General features: G+C 40.6%; 1 long non-coding RNA gene across 1 annotated transcript; it reads left to right on the top strand.

The window, feature by feature from the left end:
* The first annotated feature begins 1,369 nt into the window (after positions 1-1,369).
* Positions 1,370-2,929, top strand: LOC123772847 (uncharacterized). The gene is made up of 3 exons (XR_011226216.1): positions 1,370-1,508; positions 1,666-1,846; positions 2,866-2,929. It is a non-coding gene; the product is annotated as an uncharacterized lncRNA (long non-coding RNA).
* The last annotated feature ends 3,975 nt before the right edge of the window (positions 2,930-6,904 follow it).

Genomic DNA, 6,904 nt, shown 5'->3' with positions numbered 1-6,904 from the left:
AGAGATTGTCATAGTGGTAAAGTAGCTGCAAGAGGCATGATCATCCCAATCTAAATCCATGTTGACCGGGGTTGTGGTGGTCACAGGTCTCCATAAAACTAGAGACCTGCCTCCTGATCACGCTCTTGAAGAATTTTATGTGGGGCCTAAGTGCGACTGGTCTATAATTCTCAACCATTGCTTTGCTTCCTCCCTTGTAAAGAGGAGCAAAATTATGAAATCTATTGATTTAAGCGAATTTTGTATCTCCCCTGTGTGCAAGCTCTTTCTCTACACTATGCTACTGGTACTTAGCATTTCTTTATAAATATTGAGTGCATGGGCATGTTGTTAATTTCTCCTTCAAAATCTTCAGAATCCGTATTTATATCTGTTATATTGTCAGGAGTTTGGATATCACGCATAAAGAAGCTTTCTGGATCGTCCGCTCTCATGGATGATCCAGACAGCTTCTTGAATATTTATTGGGGTGCTAAACATGCCCCCTCCTGTTTTTGTTAGGATTTCAGTAATTTCTTTGTCACCGTCTGTTCGACCTTTCACTTGTAAGAATAGGTCCAATACTGACAGTGGTTTTTGCATTTTTTTTCGCATATGTGAAGGAATATTGTTTTCCTTCTCTTGAATTCCATTTTTGTGTTCTAATAGCATTTCTTCAATTTGATATGATTGCTTTGATCTTTGCTAGATTTTTTAGAACTCCGTTTATTTTATTTTTTTATTGAGATAGTCGTGTCTCGTTAGCAGTTATTTTTGTTTTTGTTTATATATTTTTTTAAAATCAAAACATATTTTTCTTTCTACGTTGGTCCTCTGTCTGGCTTTCAACAAAGGACCAAGTTTTAGACACTTTATATTCTTTGGAAGTCAGTTTTTCTGTCTTGTGTAGGATTATTATTACTTTAAACATTCAATGGATTTTTTTTTATGTTCGCTGTATATCTTTTCGCAATCTATCCTTTTATTAAAACTGAATTTATTGAATAACCCGTCATACATGATCATTGTTTTAGGCCTATTACAGGTATTGATGTTTGCACTTCAATGAGCTTGTGATCTAAGTATGTGGTATATGAGATTGTAATGTCCTTGATTATCTCCTTTGTTTGTGATGTTCAAATCTAAAATATTGTCGTAACTAGTTGACTCTTACCTGCTGGATGAGTGAAAATTTGTCACAGAAATCTAAGTATATTACGACATTTTTTGGGGGAATGATTGTGAATGCATTCTATTCCTTTTCTATTTCCAGAATATCTACAAATATCCTTTACATATTTGTACTTGTATAGATGTGAACAGATATTTTAATGTCTTATGCACTAGTTAATTTGCTCGAAACATACTTAAAAGGGTCTTAATATTGCAGGTGTGTCCGAGGGAGCTACAGGTGAGCATGAGGGAGCTACAAGTAATGGTCACTGTCGGTAAAGCCTCTTGTATTCACCTAGTTGTGCTTGCGGGGGTTCAGCTCAACAGAAGGCGTTATGGCGCTTCCAAGCTACTAGGTGGGTGTGGTAGTAGGTTTAATGTCCTGTAGTGAAGTATGTGCTTTTAATACATACTCTCACTTGCTCATACTTCACATTAATAGAAATAAACTCTTAATATTGTTGAAGTGATTTTACTTGTGAATTATTTGAATATGAGGCGGCCTCATGTCAGGTGAGGTGAATGACGTCACAGGTAGTTGACCCATCAGGCCAAGCTAGTCAAGAGGCGCGGCGGGCAGTGTGGCGCGGGCCGGCGTGGGGAGAGGTGCTGCTCAGCGCCCGCCTCATTGGTTGTACTAAATTAAGTCACCTGGACAGTCCTGTGCATGAGGTTACCTGCGCCAGGCTTACAGGCAAGTTACTCTAGATGAATAGTTATTTTATTACATTGTATTCTGTTGGTACAATAGTCTATATTTGCCGATTGTCTAAGCATAATTACAACATGTTAAAGCTTTATTTAAAAATAAATTGACTGGTTTACTCATTTGATATAATATTGTGTAATATACCTTTGTCTATTAGTAAAGTTTTAGTTAGTTTTAGGCTAGGTATTAGTACCTAGCCTAAAACTTTTGATGAAGCTAATTACAACAAAATTAAAAAATAAAACAATTCCTATGTGATTAACTGTTCCACAACAGCGACTAGTGTCAACATTGTGAAATTTAACGTTCGACCATAAGCAGCTGAAAATAGTTTACAAAATTATTAGTTAAATTCTGGCAGTTATAAGGTGTTTGTTGTGAACTATCAGATTTCAATCCTTGAAATATGGACCAAAGACTTTTAACCTAACAAGAGTCGCATAAGAGCCATCCTATGTGAATGAAACTAGCCATACTGAGTCAGTGTCGTCCACGCTGCCGCCAACCCCAGAGACGCCTTAATTAACATTAACGTCCTGTGTAACCAAGTACTATATTTTGTCGAATATAACTAACAATTAAAGTATGTTTAAATAGTGTATAGTTCTATGATAGTTGTTGAAGGAAATTACAGTACGTAAGTGTATTCCAACCTGTCTCCCTCGCCTAATAAATAGGTAACATAACAAAAACTAGTTTAAATAGTGTTAAAATGTGTGAACTGTTGTGGGTCAGTGCACGAACGAGTATAGACCGAGGACTCATTAAATGTGAAGCGTTCGTCACGTTCATGTTTGGCTACCGGGTTAACGACCACTTGGCCGTTGTGATGATAACGGGCTGTGGACGAGTCATGTCTGAGGTTGGGTTTTGCCATTCTGTGGTAAGTCAGCTTTATGGATCAACCAAAGTCTGAGCTGATCGATTGTCTTGCGGGATATTTTTAAAGCTTTATATGAAGATTTTCAATTTAGTATTTTTATATATTTAATGTGTAATTTCAGATATGTACGAGGGTGCATCAGTACAACGGCACTGCAGGTATGGTTAACCATATACAAGAAATTTGTCTCGTACAACGGCACTGCAGGTATGGAGAGAATAAAGTTACTTGCAAAAACTTCTCACGAATTGCAGTTGGTCATTATGTAGTAGATACATATTCGCACCCAAGTACAATAAGTGAAGGGAACAAGTCTAATAATTTTAATTGGTACACACTATACCTTGAAGCGTTGATCTTCTAATAGGTATAGTCTAAAGTGCTCCATGTGGTAACCACTTCAGAGTGGTAAACAATTAACCAGGCCCATAATTTGAACATTTAGTGGTGTATCGTACGGTTAATGTTGCGCTAACAATTTTGGTTACATTTCAATCCTCTTCCCCTACCTTCCCTATCTCTATCCATACTTTTGTTAGTCTGTCTTCTATCCCACTAGTCCAATAAAAAAAAAATTATATATATATATATATATATATGTGTGGGAACCGACCTGTGAGATTTATATTTATTTAATTTATATGAATTTATATTTACGTTAATTTATATACTTCGATAGCAATTTGTATAATGATAAGTGGACTGTATTTCTGCAATAATCTCATAATCTCACAAATCGATCCTCTACACATTAGGGGGGTTATATTTATATATATGCAGCCAATCACATTACAGTAACTACATACATTGAAAAGGTTCCTTATCTTATAGTACAGCAGGTTAGTCCACCAGGTATAACTAGGGTGTAGACACCAAATTATCCTCTTTGAGGTAGCTTTAATCACCCAGGTAACTGATGTACAAAGCCTTGCTTCCTCGTCTTGACCTGTCAAAAGTGCGCTAGCTGTGAAGCCAGAATCCTATATATGACAAGCTATATCAGAGAAAACACTATACATGGAACAATAAAGACCTGGTTTAATTACCTTCAGTATGAGGCGATTTCGTGATCTAACCGGTTCACCCTATATCCTGACATTAATGGCCATAAATGAATGATAAACGGGTTTCGGATAGACACTTAACTTGAATTTGTAGACAGCGTGTTGATAATGGTACACCTTTAGTTTCCATAACACTACGTCCAAGTAAATTAACAGGAGCCGAATTTGCTCCCATGTGAGCCTCTGGTCTAGTCTCAACAATGGCAATGTCTAACACTCCATACTATTGACGCTACTGGCCGACATTGTCCAGATATGATAGGAGCCGAATTTGCTCCACACGTCTCGGAGGTGACACAACAATCGCTGCCTCCTTCCTCCCTCTGACGCCTAGCTTACATTGTTCAGATTTCAGAAAGTGATAGAAGGGTCACATTTACTCTACTTTAATATTGATAATTAAGTTAATTTATATAAGATGTTTTATGATGGTAAAGTCCAAAGACTAATGTATTTAAGAATAATTCCCACCATAATAGGTGGTGAATTATAATAGTATGTGGTGATATCCCGTTTTCTTTAGACGGTAATTCCACTACAAGTTACGTTTTCTATGGGTAACTTGTTTATACAATACAGCTATTATCTGTATGATTATTAAATGGTGTCGGATTTTCCGACAATATATATATAATATATATAATATATATATATATATATATATATATAATAATATATTATATATATTATATATATTATATATATATTATATATATATATATATATATATATATATATATATATATATATATATATATTTTAATTCCCAAGAAGGTGATGCTTCAGGTTTGGTTAGGAGACTCTGGCATCATCGGAGAGGAAGCTTGCACCTAGCACTGCCGGGTGGGTAAAAATCGAGCAGCAACAAGAGCGCTTAACTCCTGAGTAATAGCGTGGTGCCCGCGAACGGCATCATGCTGTTCAGAGTTAAGGTGAAGTTCCAAGGAACTGACACGAGGTACACCAGGACCGAGACCATGGACCTACTGACGTCGACCTCAGGGGTAGCACCCATTGACGTCGTCATGGACGAAAATGGACCCCAAATACTCTTCAGCAGTGCAGTAGCACTAGGGGCTCTGTTCACCATGGAAACGATCACGGCTCTAGAGGAAAAGGGCTTAATACTTCTACCTCCCTATCACTTCCAAGCAGTGAGGGCAATCTTCATTTAAAGAGTGAGCGACTTAATTGCTGAGCAACTCATTGCTGAGATCGTAAAGAGCATCAACGCTCAATCAATCCCTCACAGCCATCTCGGCCCACCTCATCCAGCAGGGTGAGAACGGGAAGCCCACCCTCAAGGTCACCCTCAAGACTCCGGCAGAGGCTACTCTCGCGGCAGACAACGGCCTCAGATGTTTTGGTGTGGCCTGCACACACCACCAGATCTCCAGGCAGCGTTATTTCCGCCTACGTCAGTGTTTTCGGTGTTACCAGTACACCCACTACTCTCAGAAGTGTCCCAACCCGCTGCAGAAATGCAGCATCTGTGCTGGCGACCACCAATACAGGACCTGCAACGCCACTACTCAAAATTGTTTACTCTGCAACGGCGATCACACGGCCGTCTCCCACAACTGCCCCACCAGGAAAGGCGAAATTCAGAAGATGGTTGACGCCAGGCAAGGAAACTCGACGCCCAGACCGAAAGCTTTCAACATACAAGAAGCTTCTCCTGCATTCCGACAAGTGGCGCCACGAGCGGCGCGCAACAAAACTACTGGACCTGCAACCCCCCACCCCCACCCCCCCCCCCACCCCGCCAGCCACTCACAGCCCCAGACGAAACCTCGCAACCAAGCCGGCCAGCCATCCTCACTCACACCCTCACCAGCTTCCCCCGACAGCTGTGATTCACTTCGCATCCGAAATGTCAGTTGGAGATCTCTAGAAACGGTACAAAATACTGAACGACTTGTACAAGCTCAACAACCTTCCGACCTTTGTGATACCAGAGGCCATGTTTACCGATGGCTCCAGTCATACCTGCGACTACATCATGTGCAACGATACTGCCACCAACTTCTCCTGCAGGCCTCACCATGTCTTCTGATGATTCAAATGACTGTTGACATTGAAGCACAATCACCACCCCCAGCACCAGAGGACATTGAAGCACATTCACCACCCTCAATACCAGCGGAGTCTCCAGAGTCTCTACACTCTATGATGAACGTGACAAAAACCTGACACCCAGATCTCCCGAATATAGACGCTTATCACCAGCAAAATACTCAACACGAGGTATGCAGAATGCTTGCTGAATAATCCAAACCAAAAGTACATTCTATCGAACGTTGTAATCTTATTTGAATGCGACGAAACCACATTGTCAAAGGACCTTTTCCCACCAGACTAAGCAGAGTACAAAGAAAAACATCAAATGATTACTCGAAGCAAGAAAAAATAGAAGAAAGAAGAAACACCAAACTGAAGACACCACCACCTGAAGACAGATTGTCTCCACCTTGAATGTAGAAGCACTACCACTGCCGCCTTCCAGACCCGTCTCCCAACCTAGCCAGTTGTTGGGTTGTTTGCAGCATCGACATACTGACACGCAGCTGGGTCAAGCCCTGGCACTTTCTCCAACTTCAGCATTTCCTCTCACCGACTTCTCTTCAGCTGTCCCCACTTCAAGGCTCGCCCCAATGGGTATCTTCTCCTGTATTTTTCGTATTCGTACTCTGGCAAGAAGAAACGTTTAGCATGAAGGGAAAGTTCCGGGGCTAAACCGTGCAAGCTGAACATACCGTCGGTCAGTTTCTGGAGGCTGAGCACTTGCAGCTACGTGGCCATCATCCGCATCTTGGACAAGTTATTGGTAGTCCACTAGCGCTGCAGCATTTCTGCAAATCGACAAAATAATTGTGGTCATGCGGCAGGCCCTGTTAAGTGCTAGAGGTGAACGTTTGTGTTTTCGGGATGGGGTAACGTGATGTTCCTGATTTGTTTTTAGTGCAGTATCTCCCCTTATTGGGGGAAGTAAATATTATATAACGGCCGGAGCGCCTATGAGAGCAGATAAAGGTTTTAAGAGCAGGGACACCAGACTCGTCAAGTGGCATATGGTCTGGGAAAGGAGCCGTTACT

Source organism: Procambarus clarkii, unplaced genomic scaffold, assembly GCF_040958095.1.
Source record: "Procambarus clarkii isolate CNS0578487 unplaced genomic scaffold, FALCON_Pclarkii_2.0 HiC_scaffold_97, whole genome shotgun sequence".
NCBI lineage: Eukaryota > Metazoa > Arthropoda > Malacostraca > Decapoda > Cambaridae > Procambarus > Procambarus clarkii.
Note: the sequence above shows the minus strand (reverse complement) of the source record. Positions and strands in the feature narration are given on the sequence as shown.